Below are 16,678 nucleotides of genomic sequence, written 5' to 3'. Positions count from 1 at the left end.
ATTGAGGTAGTAGTCTCTTCGCCCATTTCTTCCATTCTTTTTCTTATGGAGTATGTGCATTACTATGGTTAATATCATCACTCGTAACCCATGTTTCTAGAATATGGAACAGTAGTGTTTTGGAACGATGGAGTAATATTACACAGACTCAAGAATAAAGCAGTGAGGCTGTTAATTGGGACACAAGCGAGCATATTTCACTAGAGCTTAAAGAACTTCACTGACTAGTGACTACCAATTTGTCACAATCCAAAGTGCTGGTTTGACTTCTAAAGCTTCAAATTTTAGGACCTAATCAATATAGGGCCAGGTATCTGAAGGTTCACCTGTCCCATACAACCTTGCTTGAATATTAAAGTTCATTGTTGAAAGCTAGGCTCTGGGCATTTTGAGAAGTAAGGTAACCAAAGTGGTTATTACCTTCTTGGCACCTCAGCTGCGGAACTCCCTCCCCTTATCTGCTTGCATGGCACTGAATTTGATAATATTTAGGGGCCAAGTGACAATGGTTCCCCCCCCCGGTTTTTAATGTCTTTTGATAGTTTTAATAGCTCCTATTTTATTTCTTTACCACATTTCTATCCCTCTTTTCTTTTATTGCTGTTCATTAACTGTTGCTATTTTAGTCATTATATTTTATTATTTTAGAATAACAGAAAATGTGCACTGCAAATAAGGGGAGGATTAGATATATTTAAAAAAAAATAAATAACAAACTTTATGGGAAGAATGTGAGGCTTTCAATGCCTTAGAAGGCACAATCCCGGACTCGCAACAAGTCTTTGGGCAGCCTGAGTCTCCCACCAGTCGATGTCAAAACTCCCACAGTTCCAACTAGCCTGTGTCTCACCCAGGGGTAGATCCCACAGGGAGGGGGCATGGGTGCACAGAGAGCACAAAGTGGTCATGGGTGCATGGCCCCCCCATACTGTATGGCAGCAGGAAAGGGCTCCTGCTGGTCTGGGGACCAAAATCAAGAAGGGGAACACCCACACTGGTGATATGTCTCCAATTACAATGATTCCTCTGGCAAGATAAGTGAGCTCTTTTCAGGTGTTCTTGTACCACCTTGTGCTCTCTGTTCAGAAGTTCTACTCTGCTGCCTCAGGTGAAACCCTTATGCTTTTGCTCAGCATGGGCAGGGATATTTGTGCACTGGCATTATCACGTTGCTTCCAGCCCTGTCTTGTACATTTACTTTCAGCCAGCTTGGCTACAAGGTAAAACTGCCAGAGTCCTCTTGAATGGTGCAGGTTTCAATCCAGTCACAAGCCTCTTGGTACGAAGACAGGATGTAAAGCTTTCAAACAAACACATACATAAAGACAATGTAGTAGTGTGACTTTTATTCAAGCTTCTGCCTGATGGTCATATACGCTTTGGATCAATATGACAGGAATTCAATACATTTTTAACACGGCATTCTTATACCAGTACTTGACTGAAGATAAGGCACAAAAATTGCTATACCACAAGGGCGGCCATTGTTAAGTGCTACATATCTGCAAGTACAATCCATTTCACTTCTGAAGACAGGAGGGCTCTAGGTTGTCGTCCTTTCAGAGAAAGATTCCACATTATGATATTTATGCCACAATTTCATGCTTTCACCTCCTTAATTAAAATGGAAGTTAAATGTACAAGTTTTTAAAAGAGAACAAAATTGAAATAACTAATTAAAGATAATTGCAAGAACTGCCATTGTTTGAAACCATTTAATTTGCCTGTCAGGCAATGTTCCAAAAGTTCCATTTCTTTCTTATTTGTATAGATTTAGAGAAAAGTTCTCCCAAACGTTTAATACCTGGAGCCCAGGCTTTTTTCCCCTGGAATACATTTGGAGGTATATTTCAGCCTTGAGCTCAAAAAGATGTATACTGTATATTTTCCCCCCCTATCAAATGCTTCCAGAGTACTGGGAAAGCAATTTGCCTTGCAACTGTGGAACAGCACAGTAAATATTACCTCCCAGCATCCGCCTTTTGCCATGGCCTTAACCCCAGGAACCTTACTTTTTTCTCTTCCATTAATTTCCTATTTTCCGTCACCCTCTCCTTCCTTGTTCACCAAAACCTCTATTTCCTTTTCTCGGGTTCCCCTGGGAAACCTTTCCCCTCATGTTTTCCCCATCTTTGCTCTTCCCCCTTCTGTCCCTCTCTCCTCTCCTCATTTTTCCTCCTTCTAGCCCAGTAGTTCCCAAACTTTTTTGACACGGCTCCCTTGACCTACTGGGCCATTGGCTGCAGCTCCCCATTAGGACTACAATCCTATTCGTTGTATAGGGCAGCGGGATTTTTGTGAGGATTCTGCAGCTCCCTTGGCTAGTTTTTGCAGCTCTCCAGAGAGCCACAGCTTACAGTTTTGTAACCACTGTTCTAGCCACTTTTCCCAGGGCTCCATTAAGCCTGAATTTTAGTCCATGTGGAATAAGTGTGAATGAGTTATTTCAGTTAGGCCCAGTTAGAGCACTAAGTAAAATTCTTTTGACCTCTCACCCACACCTCCACTTTCCTTTTCCCGTTGTGTGTGCTGGATCTCCACGCAGGATTTTTTTCCCCACTGGCTACACGTTACGTGTGTTTTAAAAATGTACTGCTGGTAACAGGAGACTGTCAGTTGTAAACCACGTCCCTAACACCAATATAATACGTGCATTAAACCACTTTGGGAAGAGTGCTACCATCTTACATGGACTCAGTTAATACCAGGATTCTGCAACATAACAATGAAGGTTTAGCCAGTTGCTAAATGGCTCTCTCTGGATGGTTTTGGAAACTGCTAATTAAAGACATACTTTCTTTAAGATGGCATTCATACAACACTTCTAATCTTGAAGTCATGGGAAAATGAGGAATGATGCTATTCTGCTGTACAACAAAGCTTGCTTCTTCTCCAAAGAGAACTAGTCTTAGGGCCATTTCATACATGACATTTCTTCCTGAACTGAGAAAATTATCAAGCAGGAAAAGATGTACTGTATATAACAGCATGTGTAAAAATGCTTGTGCATTTTGGTGCAGTTACACATATTTGGAAACCACATCATGCTTCAATTTCTAACCATATATACAAATAGCAAAATAAACAACTGTACATAATAATGTATATCAGTGTTTCTCAAATTTTTCAATTTTGGCCGCTCTGCAGGCTTAAGGTCCCTATTTTTCCCTTCCCCAACTCTCCAGCAGGTTCAGCCAATCAGCATCCAGCAGGCTCCTGGCTTTTTCTGTTGGAATGGTTCAGGGCCCTTCACTGGCTGACCACCAGCCAATCCTGAGCTGCCCTCCTCCTCAGCCATTTCGAGCCTTTGCAGCCCGCCTTTCCGTGAGCAGCTCCCCACTCAGTGCCAGGAGAGGCTTTTCCTCCACAGCACAGGCGCAGCTGGGGTTGAGCAGCACAGCCAGAGACAAATACTGCGTGTCTACTCAGAAGTAAGCCCCATTACAGTGGATGAGGCTTACTCCCAGGAAAGAGTGACTGGGATTGGAGCCTTAGAGCCTGCTCCTGTACATGTCTACTCAGAAGTAAGCCCCATTACAGTGTATGAGGCTTACTCCCAGGAAAGGGTGGCTGGCACTGGAGCATGTCTACTCAAAGATAAACCCAATTACAGTGGATGAGGCTTACTCCCGGAAAAGAGTGGCTGGGATTGCAACCTTGGAGCCCGCTCCTGTGCATGTCTACTCAGAAGTAAGCCCCATTAGAGTAAATGAGGCTTACTCCTAGGAAAGAGTGGCTGGGATTGCAGCCTTACTTAGAGCCCACTTCTGTGGGTGGGGTTTTAAAAATATATATATATTATTGTTTGAGAAAATGAGCAGTGGCAAGGTCTTGCAGCCACCCCCTCCCTACCAATATTTCCTTACCCAGCATGTAAGTAGTCTGTGGAACTCTTTGCCACAGGAAGCAGTGATGACAACTTGCCTAGATGCCTTTAAGAAGGGATTGGACAAATTTCTAGAGGAAAAGTTCATTATGGGTTACAAGTAATAGTAGGTAAAAGATGTTAATGTATGAGTTGTTTTTTCTAAACTAAAACCTCAGTATTCAGGTTAAATTGCCATGTTGGCACTTTGCGATAAAAAAGTTGGTTTTCTGTTGTGGTTTGGGCACTTGGTCTCTAAAAGGTTTGCCATCACTGTGCTAGAGAGTGAGTGACTGTGCGATAGATGGGGAGGGCATGACTGGATGGGGGTGGGATGCCCAGGTAGGGTGCCAGCACTGAACTGTAATCTGGAGGTGAGGCAATTGAGTTCTAAACTGTGATCTGTATGTGATCTGCGATCAGGTGAATGTGCTCTGATCTGGATTTCCCCTCTGCTCAAAGTCACTCTCAGTAAATGTCTTTTCTGGGGCTTGTCTGCCTGGTGCTGCACTTTTGAGAAGCTTGGAAAACCAAGCAAGGCTCAGTAAAGTCTTTCTCTGGTTTTATTTTTTCTCTATTGTACTCACTGCACTTTGCCCTGATCACTTTCTGTGGCTTCTTTGCACATTTCATGCCATGCTGGTATGCAAAGGGGAATACTATAATTAACCCATTTTTGCCTGACCCACAGGCCTACACATTTGGTCCCTATTGCATATATACAACGTTGGGTAGAAATGGCTTTAAAAATAATTCTGCTTGTCTGGGTGGTGCTGCACTTTTCAGATGCTTGGAAAACCTATGAATATGTATGAATATATGTTGATAACGGTCTAAAACAGGGGTGCCCAAACCCCGGCCCTGGGGCCACATGCGGCCCTCGAGGCTTCTCAATGCGGCCCTCAGGGAGCCCCCCCCCAGTCTCCAATGAGCCTCTGGCCCTCCGGAGATTTGTTGGAGGCTGCACTGGCCCGACGCAACTGCTCTCAGCATGAGGGCAACTGTTTGACCACTCGCGTGAGCTGTGGGATGAGGGCTCCCTCCACCGCTTGCTGTTTCATGTCTGTGATGCTGCAGCAGCAGCAAAGGAAAGGCCAGCCTTGCTTTGTGCAAGGCCTTTTATAGGCCTTGAGCTATTGCAAGACCTTCATTCATTCATATAAGTTCATCTTTAATATATTCATTTAAGTAAACTTATTCAAATTTAAATGTAAATTAATTCTTTTTTTCCCCTGGCCCCCGACACAGTGTCAGAGAGATGATGTGGCCCTCCTGCCAAAAACTTTGGACACCCCTTGTCTAAATGATACAGAGTTCATAGTTGAAATGCTCATTGCGTTGTTTGTGCAATTTTGAATAAGAATTTGAATAAAAACACATAACACCACAATTCATTATTTTAATCAAGACATTTTTGGAAAAAATATCACACAAAAAACCAACTCTGACCATTGCCTGCACTAAGCAGGGGGCTGGACTAGATGACTTCCAGGTTTCCTTCCAACTCTATCATTCTATTTCTTTTTCCACACAGTTCTCTATATAGGAAAAAATGTCATGCAAAATAGTTCTAATTAAATCTTCTTTGTGGTTTACAAGTTCTGTGTGTATTTTTCTGACAGAATAATTCAAACAAGAGAAGTTGTCAAAAAGAAATTAGTTAGTTCGGATAATTACCAGCCACTAGAAACCACTTTGATGTCGCAAATATGATTTCCGTGACAGCACTGGCTTCCCTTAGACAAGTGATATGATTAACATGAAGAGAGACTCTATAATGTTATTCTTTAGGGTGGAGAAAATAGGAAAACTACACCCTCTAGAACAGGGGTGCCCAAACCCCGGCCCTGGGGCCACTTGCGGCACTCGAGGCCTCTCAATGCGGCCCTCAGGGAGCCCCCAGTCTCCAATGAGCCTCTGGCCCTCCAGAAATTTGTTGGAGCCTGCACTGGCCCAGTGCAAGTGCTCTCAGCTGAGGGCGACTGTTTGACCTCTCATGTGAGCTGTGGGATGAGGGCTTCCTCCACTGTTCTTGCTGTTTCACGTCTGTGATGCAGCAGCGGCAGCAAATGAAAGGCCAGCCTTGCTTTGTGAAGGGCCTTTTATAGGCATTGAGCTATTTCACGACCTTCATTCATTCATATAAATTCATCTTTAACATATTCATTTATGTAAACTTATGTAAATTTATTCAAATTTTCAATGTAAATTAATTCTTTTTTTCCTTGGCCCCCAACACAGTGTCAGATAAATGATGTGGCCCTCCTGCCAAAAACTTTGGACACCCCTGCTCTAGAAAGACCAATGTCAATATAAAAGAAGTTCTGACTGTGTCAAGAAAAAGCTCTCAGATTCTGACACCGATTTTTCACTAGATTTTTTGGCCGGTAACTGCTATAACTATCTATTGCCAGGAAGGAAACAAACTTTTCTGAAAGATCCCTTTCTCCTGACCATATGGGCAGCTGAATCCTATCCAGCACTGGTGCAGAATTGGAGCTGAGCAGGAAGGATGTCTCCTTGGGGTAAGGAACGTTGCCCTGCTCAGTGGGGCTACTCGGATCTGTACCAGATATTTAACGGGTGCAGAACCGAATAGCCCCGTGCAGGGCATTCAGGTCCGGGACTGGGTTAGGATGCTGTGGAGGCCAACTGTGCCATCCCTGCCCACCCAGGCCTGCCCTTCCTGCCCTCCCTCACCTTGAAACCCCCCTGCCCAACCTCCAGAATGCCCTCCTACCACCCTCCCCTTGTTCCTCCACCAACCATTGCATGCGGCCTCTGCATGCCTCAGAAAACCTCCTGAATGCTTTGGAAAACCTCCAGTTTTGGGGGGCAAACCAGAAGTGCCTTTTCAAAGAGTCTTTCTGAGGCACAGGGAGGTCATCTGCTGCCTTCTTGTGCCTCAGAAGGCCTCCTGGACACTTCAGAGAGACAATTCCAGTCGCCAGCTGCCTCCTGTGGATTTGATGATCCACAAAATTCAGTATCTGCAGGGGGTCCAGAAATGGGACCCCCTCAGATACTGAGTGCCTACTGTATGTTTTTACCAAACAGAAAAGCATGTTTTTATTTTAAAAAATTAAGGAAATACTACAGGTGTGTGTCAACAGGGATATGCTCTCTGATCACCATTGTCATGCAGTTAGGTTGTTAAGCGAACATTCAGTCAAATCTAATGCCTTTGTTGTGTAAACAGACATTTCCTTCCAGACACTAGCTGGTTGCACAGGCTACTGGAGATAGACTACTACTTCTATAGACAGTCTTCTTCTTCGCATTACAAGCTCTTTGCTGGGTAAACAGACACTCTGTGGCAGGCTATGGGAGACCTGACTCCCTCATTAAGGGTCTCTTTGTTGTGCTGTGACCACCATCATATATTCAATCTGTTGTAAAGTGGAAGGTTGTTAAGTTACACATGTCTGTAATTAGCATGGTACATGCAACCAGTGTTTAAAACCAGTATTTGAAGAGATTCTGGAGTTATCAGTTATGAGGGAAGCTATGGATAATGTTGATGAGACATAATGATACAGCATGTTTAGTTTATGATTCAGTTTGGGGATACATCTTTACCCTACTAAATTTTACACACACACACACACACACACACACTTGAATCTTGCTCTACATTGAAAGGTTCTTGCTCCTGAAGCTTCCTAGGCTGAGAGAGCAGCTTGTCAAACAATGTGACCTGAAGGAAGGTGGGGGTGTGGGGTCTCAGCAGCTGTGCTGTGTGAAAAACTCCCCACACAAACCCTTTTGGATCTAGATCTGAGACGGAAGACGGAATGTCTGCGGTCTTCTGTATACCAGACTCAGAGATGTAAACATCTGTGGTCTTCTGTGAGCCGGACTGATGTATGAGGCTGCCTTATGCCAAACGTATAGCACAACAGGAAAGTAAGATGGTTAACATTTACAATGTGCCTGCACTGACTGATGTGTTTTTTTTTCAGCAGTGTGCAATAGTAATCAGTAGCTTCCTCACAGCGCCACACTTCAAGTTCCTTGCTGTGGATCATTTCTGCAGGTGCACTGCAGACTGACGTGACATGCACTGGCGCTTGTTTCCATTTCATTTTCATCTGTTTTGCCATCTGCTTCTTGTTTTAAACAAGTCATCAGATGCATGGTGAATACTACACATATCTGCTTCTTATCAAACTGACCTCTTCGACCTGAAATTAAAAGCCTAAAAAGATTTTTTCACTACTATTTTCAGAACTATTTTGCTGTTGTTGGCAATCGTCTCATAGGCTTATTTTTCCCCAGAAGACATCAGGAATAACCCCATCAACAGATTATTTATGAGCTGTGAGCATACAGTGGAATTTGAGACAAAAGTTGAAGGCAAGCAAATGTTAAAATGTCTTCCTTCTTTCACTTGTGATTTCCCCTTTGTTCAATATTTGACATATGGACACAGTATATGGGACACAGCAGCATTATGGTTCATTCCTCTTAATCATCTTCTGAGTAAATTCACATTTTAAGGAATGAATCTTTGGGAGAATAGTGCCTGCACAAAGAATTCTTGATAACTACTAAGCAGTTAAGTCTACAGCTGTCAACATTTCACATCATTTTTCTATCCATGTTATTAGGACTTTGAACTAAAACTGTGTGGGCTGGCTGAGAGCTTGGGTTCAAAATTGTAATGACAAAATGAAGTTTTGTGCTAAAGACCGCCTCCTGTCAAAGTTGAAGGAACATTTGGTTTATCAAATACAGTGATCTTCAACCAATGGGGTTGTGAAGCCTCGTGGGGGTGGCAGTCGTGTCATCTTTTCAAAGCCTGCGCAAGAGAGGGATCGGAGCCAATCCAATAATACTGCCTTTCAAAAACTGAGTTCTTGATGCACATGGTGCTCTTCTCACTGTCTTGTCCCACAGCTTCTAAGGCTGGCCCTGCAGGCTGCTCCTCCACAGGGCTGTTGTGAAGACACAAGATGTGGGGGAAATAGGGTGGGCACAGGGTGGACAGCATGAAAGCAAGGGTGGGTGGTTCAAGTCCAGGGTGGGGGTGAGATTGATGGTGGGTTCCCAGTCGCATACTTTATTGATTGGGGTCATGGCATGAAAAAGGTTGGACCACTGATCTAATACACAGAGATAGTACTTTTTGGTTTCATGTCATATCACTCCAGAAAACTCTTAAGTGCTGATTGAAACTTTGTGCTAATATAGTGAATTAAGATCTGGGCCTTTGGTGGAAAACTCAGAAGTCATTTCACACCACAAACAATCCAGGCTGACAAAAAATATTGATAGGAATTGAAAATAATCAAGAGGCTGTGTTAATTGGTGTAGAAATCTAGAAATCTTTGTAATTCAGGCACCATATAGGAAATTGGATGAACCTCTAAGGGCCCAATCCAAACCTACAGATTAACCTCTAAGGGCCCAATCGCGCAGACTGCTGAGAGGCAGGTGGTGGCTTGGGGCAAGGGGAGGCAGAGGGAGGGTGTGGAGAGGGTGGGGAGGAGGTGTTATGGGAAGAGGGAGGGGGCAGGAGGGAGGTGGGACCAGTAGAGCTTCATTCCACTGGATATAGGGTCTCCGTGTGGGGCTGGCTGCCTGACACTGAGGCTCTTGATTCTACGCAGACCTTTGGGTTGACATGGAATTGAGTAGCCCCACAGCAGGGTTACTTGCTTTGCCTGGAGGAAGGGAACGAAACAGCAGCTGCCGAGGACGAGGTGGCAGCTGCCTGGAGCACGCAGGATGTGGCAGCAGCCATGTTTGTGCCACTGCAGCCCTGCACGCTGGGTAGCTCAGGATTGGGCTGTAAACTGTCTCCCCTAATAATCATTGGTTTCTGTTGGTGGATTATGTTTGAAGTGCATGAAGAATTGTCTAGCTATGACACCATTTAGGAGAGGATGATGATGATGATGATGATGATACAAGAAAAAAAAGTTGTTTTTTTTCTTGTGACACAGAAAAAAGGGCACATCATGCACTTTTGTTCTTTCAACTTGTTTAGCCTGAGAACGTAGACCTTGGAAGTTTGAGGTCATCTACCTGTACCTTCAAATCTTGTCCATCTTGGATAATAAAATCTGCCGTCTCAAGGGAACTGGTTGAGTGGGCTGGGAGGCTTATAAATTTATCTTTTATGGAGGACACAGCAACATTCTACCTTAATATAGCAGTTGTGTCGCCTCTGCTGAAGAAACCCTCCTTAGATCACATCATATTGAATAATCAGCCAATCTCCAATCTTCCATCCTTGGGCAAGTTCCTCTAATGGTAGTGGTGACTCAGTTTCAGAGATTTTTGGATTATCAGTTTCAGAGATTATCTGAATAATATAATAACTGAGATTATTATCTCAGTTTCAGAGATTATCTTGACCCATTTCAGTCTGCCTTCAATTTGGGGACTGAAACAGCTTTATGGTGGATTATCTACACCAGGAACTAGATGGGGGAATGAATCTCTGTTGATTCTGCTGGATCTCTTAGCAGTGTTTGATATTATCAACCATGATATCCTTCTGAACCACCTGGTCTGTAATGGGTCCTGGGGGGAGGGGGATACTGTTTTGCAAAGGCTGGAATCCTTCTAGGAGTTCAGGTTCCAGAAGGTGGTGAAGGAAGACTCTTACAAAATCCAGTCTCAATCCACCCTCTTCCCCACCCCAGTCCCTGCTTCATTCTTCCTGCCCAATTCTGCCTCCTCCCACCCCGTGCTGACTTACCAGCACCAGGAATAAATGTGAGGCTACTTGCGCATGGCTGCAACTGCTCACCATCTGTGGTGGTGGCCCAGCTGTGCAAAATGGCATGTAACCTTTTGTAATAGCCATAAAGGACCTTGTACTGCCAGAACACTCGTTCCAGCAGTACAAGACTCCAACAGGATTGGAGATTCAACCATTTAGAGCAAGGGTACTTGAAAGACCACCTTCCTCCATATCAGTCTGCCTGTCCCCCAAGGTCTTCTAGGGATACATTCTTGCAGTTCCCATCACTACTGAAGCTGTAGCTTGCAAATATGCATGAGAGGATCTTCTCTGCAGTGGTCCTTCCCTTGAAATTTCCCTTCTCTGTAAATATATGGCTTGGTTTTCCCTGACATGGCGGAAGAGGGAAGCTGAAGACAATTTTTATATTTGCAAGTATTCCCCGAGCCCCCAAGTATTCCCTCATCTCCATCTTCTCCTTTGTGTATTCTTGATTTTTTTTATTCTGCTGCTTCCTGTTTTTTCAATATATTTTTAAATATTGTGGTATGCTTTAATTCTACTGAAAATGGCTGTATATGAATTTTACTCAATGTACTTAAAAGTTCCAAAAGTCTGAATAGAACTGAATAGCAAAGTCTGGTGTGTAGGTAAAGGCAATTGTCAATCCTCCTCCCTGCCGATCACTAGTTAACTTGAGGGAGACAATCAGGCTATGGGCACTTGCATATATTTTCCCTGAAGCACCTTCCAGTGTTGTTGTTCCACTTGCAATCACATGCACATTTCAATGTCACTTCCACAACACAGCAGACAGAGTGAGGACATAGAACATTGTCCTTTCCCTTTTACCCCTCCTACTCCTGTTGCGGACTGCTGTAACTGGGCACATGCCTCTCAGAAAAGACAGGTGCAGTGCTAAAGGTTCACACATGCCATCATAGCCAGCTATGCCACTGTTCTTGAAAAAGTTGAGTTTTCTGTGTTATTAAATGTGCTAATTTAAGCACAAAAAATATAGAAGTGAGCAACAGATGGATGACAATGTCCTCCTGCATGAAAAAAGCATGACAATTACAGTCAAAACATACTGTCTGGAAGTGCCCCAAGGTTGGCATAATCCCTCCAAAGTCTTACAAAATATTTGGGGATGATAAGCCAAGATCTAGGCACATGAGGACCTTATAATCTCACCAGTTTCTGTTGCTGAGATAGTAGCTGTCTGTATACCAATGGTACTTGAGCCTGGGACTCTATTTTTCATTGTTACTAGAAAAATGTCTCATTTTGAATCTGGCTTCCTTCACTGGCAAAAATGAATGAATCCAGCACTGAATTCAGGGATGAAGGACACTTGTTTATGGAGTAGGCTTAGCAAGTATCATTAATTTTTCCATTCAACTTTTTAGTTTGTGATGGGATCTACTCCTGTGAACCCAACATGGTGACAACAGGCACATGACAACAAACTCAATTAATATGCAAGGAAATTCATTTTGATCATGAAATGCAAACAGAAAGGGGTATCAGGAGGTCACATGCATTAAAATAAAGGCCATGGTAACCATCTGTTCACAATAATTGAATCACTACTAAATATAACTCAAAAAGGAAGGAAAGAAAGCAGAAATAATAAGCAGTTTTACCAGTTTTAACAAATACCTGTTTCAGAAAGACAAATGAAATCCTTCTCATTCCTTCGTATGTTAAGAGTATGAAACATTTCTTTTTTTAGTCTGAAACTTTGCTTAAGATGCAGCTGGGAAACAAAAGTCAAAGAAACTTCTACATCAACACCTAATTAATGTTAGATTAGAATCTATTTCAGAAAAAGCAGATCTTGTGCCACCTTTGTATACCACAAAATTGTAATGTGAAACTTTCAGCAGATTTCCTTAAACTGACTTGCAGGAGGGTTATACAGTTTATTTTATATGACTGCTCCTATCACATTTCAATAGAAAAATTCAAGAGAATACTGTGAACCCTGTGACCCACAGAACAGCATCTTCAGAAGGGTCACTGCTGGGGATTTACAATGAAAAATGTACAAAAAGACCCATTTAGATAGATTCTGGATTTCCTACACCACACATCAACTTTTTCATCTTCTGCATAATTCTAGTCACTTATTCATCACTCAATTTCATCACTATGTAACACATAATGCGAGCAATTATATTTAAGCTCAGCTCCTTGAGTCATCGCTGAGTTTATAATGACTTTTGCTTTTCAAGTAAGAGATGGATTGTGTATCAGCATCAGCATAAAGGATGCATGCATCCTTGAATATTATAATGTAGGGCTGAGGTTCCCAAAGTGGTGAGTTGCAATGCCCCAGCCAGGGAAGCCCTGTCTCTGTCCCTTAAGGTGAAGGGGCTATGGAACAGCTAGTGACACGATCGTCAGGATCATGCTGCTGCCAGGGGCAAAGGGGTTTTATCAGTACTTACCAGATACAACACCGGCCTCCTGGAGTCAAAATTCTGAGAAATACCGAGTGCTTTAATATTTGATTGAATAAAATCAAAATGAACATTATATCACTGCAGTACTTTGCATTTATGGGGTTTTGGTACAAGGACAAAAAGTTAAGCAACTCATATTTATTAGTTACTGGCTATATTTAAAGCTTTTGAAGGAACATCTTGCCAAGGACATAGGAGAGGCATTATTAGTTCAATTATTTAACTATTTCTTTCACTCATGCACAAATCTTTCCACTGAGTGTTTTGGAAAAATAATGGTTTTGTCATGAATGTGAGAGGTTTACTTCTTTTGTCTTCTGGAAACAACACATGCAGTCGCTTCAAACTTTTAGATTCTAGCGAGCACAGCATTTTCCACCCTCCTTCTCCATTGCTATGGTTCAATTCACACAACATGCCAAAGCATGGTTTCTGAATTATGGTGTGCAGCAAACTGTGATTTGTGATCAGACAGCAACCCCAAGGGGAAGCCATAGTGGGTTCACAAAACATAGTTTGGGCAAAGTCATAAGCTGCAATGGCTGAATTGACAAGCTAAAATGAGGATGATTACTCCACCTCCTGAGACTACCCATGCCATAGACGTGGGAATCCCAAGAAGATAGAAAATGATCACACACAAGCAACAGCAATTCCTTGTTCCTGCCATACTTCCCAGGGATGATGACAGATTCCTAGGCCCTGAGGCAAGGCCAAATGCTGGCTCTACCATGGTGCACAGGCCTGGGGACTCGTAAAGGAACACTGGACATGGGGACCTCTCATGGCTCACCACACCAAGGGACAGCAGCAGCGATTGGTTCCTTATTAACATGGTCCTCCCACTGGCACACAGCTTTCTTCTAAAGGCCTGTGCATTATTGCAGGAGCCTGAGGAAAATACAATTGGCTAGTGGGGAGAATGCGAAAAGGTGCTGCTGCACAAGTCATATGTAGAAAAAAATTTAGAGTCACATGAATATTCTATGTTTTCTTACCTCTGTGTGTAAGTCACATATAGTGTCCACATGACTTTCTAAAAACACTAATTACATATATAAGGCCCTGCCTTCCTCCCAGCTTATCTGCTCAAAATCCAGTTTGCTTCATCCATTGCCCTGTTCCTGCTGCCATTGCTTCTCTATGTAATATATACAGTTCTCAAATCAGTTCTCAATGCAGAGCAAAAGACCACTGGTAAAGCACTCGACTTAAAAGCACACATTACTGAACAAGCTGTCAAACATTCTGCTTATAAGCCTTCTCAGTTATTTGCAGGCCACAGCTCCTCTCTCCCGGTCCCCAAACACATCTCAGTGTTTCAGTCTAATGTCCACAATTTGGTGTGAAGCATGCAGAAAGCTAAGGAATTGGCAGCTAGCAGCTGCATGCATGTTTCGAAGGTACATGTACAGGTTGTGCCTGCATATCAGCGTATTCGGGACCTACCTCACAGCAGGTAGGGCTGTATTAACCCATGGCTGGGCCCCCAGACTTTCATGGCTGGGCCCCTAGGTTTTCAGGTATTTTGTGTGTATGTGCCCCCCCCCAAATGTTTCAGGAAAGCAATACAACAGGTGCTGCAGAGACTCCTGGTCAGCTGAGGTGTTTGTGCCACCTGCCTCTGGGAGCTGGGCTGGTGGGCAGCCAAGTGCACAGGCTCCACTCAGCCCCAGCACACTGAACACACTCAGCCCTGTGATGTCCACTCCACCTGTTCACTGAAGCAGGGCCAGGCATCCAGCCACACAGGCATCGCATGGTCCTGGCTTGCCGACTGCCCTTGGTGCTGCGGGCAGGATCAGGCCCTCATGGGTGCTTTGCATCGCCATGGCTTGACTCCCTGCAGCCAGGGCAAACTGCTCGCGGCTGTCTGCTGTTACAGCAGGGCCCAGCTCAGGCCTTGTGCCCCAACATCAGGGCAGATAAATTGATAGACCCCTAGGCTTCACCTTAGTCAGCCTAATGGATAAAAAAGCCCTGACTATGAGTCCCAAACCTGCTGATTTGCCCAACCTGTAATCCTCTGAATGCGACCAGAGCTGTGCTGGGGGGAACCAGCTGAGGAAGTCAAAGGAGAGAAAGCAAAACTGAGTGATAAGAAGCACCCCCTCCCTACACCATTCTTGAAGCCAAGGAAGAGAGGTTCAGGGTGACCAAAGAGGAGAATGACTGAACCTTTGGATGTATATATTAAAGATAACATCTCAGAGATAATGCTTTGCTGATTCTTTCTTCCAAACAGACTAATTTTAGGTACGCAGGAAGGCTTTTTCTCCTCTTGGCAACTATTCATACATTCAAACTCCCACTTGTAGTATGAAGTGGCACATTGCAAAAAAACCTCCCTCACTTGATTCTTCTAACTGTATAAACTGGCCATTTGACCACATGGTGGTCAGCTAACCATGGCAACTAATGGTTAATTTATACCAGAATATCCGAAACCTCCCCCACTGATTTCATGCAATCTGTACTAGCAATGAAAGATGAGTTTTAAAATTCATCTCAGTACAAGAAGCTCTAAAAGTTCAAATCCCTTCATTAGTCATGCCTTATTAAAAGAAAGATGTGGGCACACCCACCAGTAGGCTGTATGGGCATGTTTCCAAGTTTAGCAGAATTATGATGACTTAGAATGACAGGTAAATAAACAGAGCTACACTTCAGAGTTGACATTTTCTAGACCTATAGCGCTACCCAGCCTCCTCAAAACCACCTCCATGCAACTATTTAAATAACTGCTCTGCTTTTTGCACTACACACCTGCAGTTGCTCTGGCTTTTAAATCTCACTGTCTATTTAAAAACCTTGTGTTTAAGTATGTAATTCCACTAATTTACCTTTCATTGGAGGGAAACAGAAGCAAGAAACAAACAGTGGAACTTTAAAATCAGCAAAATGACAGCTTAATACTACTGAAAAGTGCAGCTGGCTCTCTTAAAAAAAATATTGTGCACATACATCTACTTAGACATCAAAGTCATGCATTGGTATAAAAGTTGGTTTTCTTGGCCCAGAATATATTAATGCGTACTGGTGCTGAAAGGCATTGCTTCCCAACACCTTAAAAGGAATTCTGCGAATTGTCCAATTCATTCAGCTGTACTGCCCCTGTCTGTTGATCTCTCTTCACTTGATTACTCAGCAAATGACTCACAGTGAACCTTCTTAGAAAACCATTGAGTTGTATCTTAACTTTGAGCAGAGCACACCTGTATAGTCAACAACTCCATCATTGGCAGGGATAAATGAGATTTGCACTCACACATGGGCTCTGTCCATTCATGGGCTCTGTTCACCCCTTGTGTGAGACAAGAATGCAATTCATATCCCCTTCTAACTGAACAAAGAGGCACCCTTTAAAGAGGTATCCTCTTATTCAGTATTTAGCAGGGGCAGAGCAACTGTTCCTCTTCACTTCAGCTTGGGGTGATTTCCAGTGGTGGTTGCAGAGCTCCCAGTACCGCCAAAGGGGCATCTGAGCTAAGCAGAGGCTGAAGATGTCCATCCCCAGTCTCTGCCAAGCTCAGACTGAGCTCAGCAGGCAAAATAACGTGACTTCCGATTTCACAGAGAAACCAGAAGTGACCTTTTAAATGGCTTATAAGGCATTGGGAGGCCTGGAGGGGGCACATGCAGGGGGGCATA

General features: G+C 43.5%; 1 protein-coding gene across 1 annotated transcript in view; it reads right to left on the bottom strand.

The window, feature by feature from the left end:
• CAMK4 (calcium/calmodulin dependent protein kinase IV) overlaps positions 1-16,678 on the bottom strand; it is a 130,380-nt gene that overhangs the window by 87,850 nt on the left and 25,852 nt on the right. The gene's annotated exons all lie outside the window — the stretch shown is intronic.

Source organism: Tiliqua scincoides, chromosome 2, assembly GCF_035046505.1.
Source record: "Tiliqua scincoides isolate rTilSci1 chromosome 2, rTilSci1.hap2, whole genome shotgun sequence".
NCBI classification, from domain to species: domain Eukaryota; kingdom Metazoa; phylum Chordata; class Lepidosauria; order Squamata; family Scincidae; genus Tiliqua; species Tiliqua scincoides.
The sequence above is the reverse complement of the archived record's forward strand: the minus strand, read 5'-3'. Positions and strand labels throughout refer to the sequence as shown.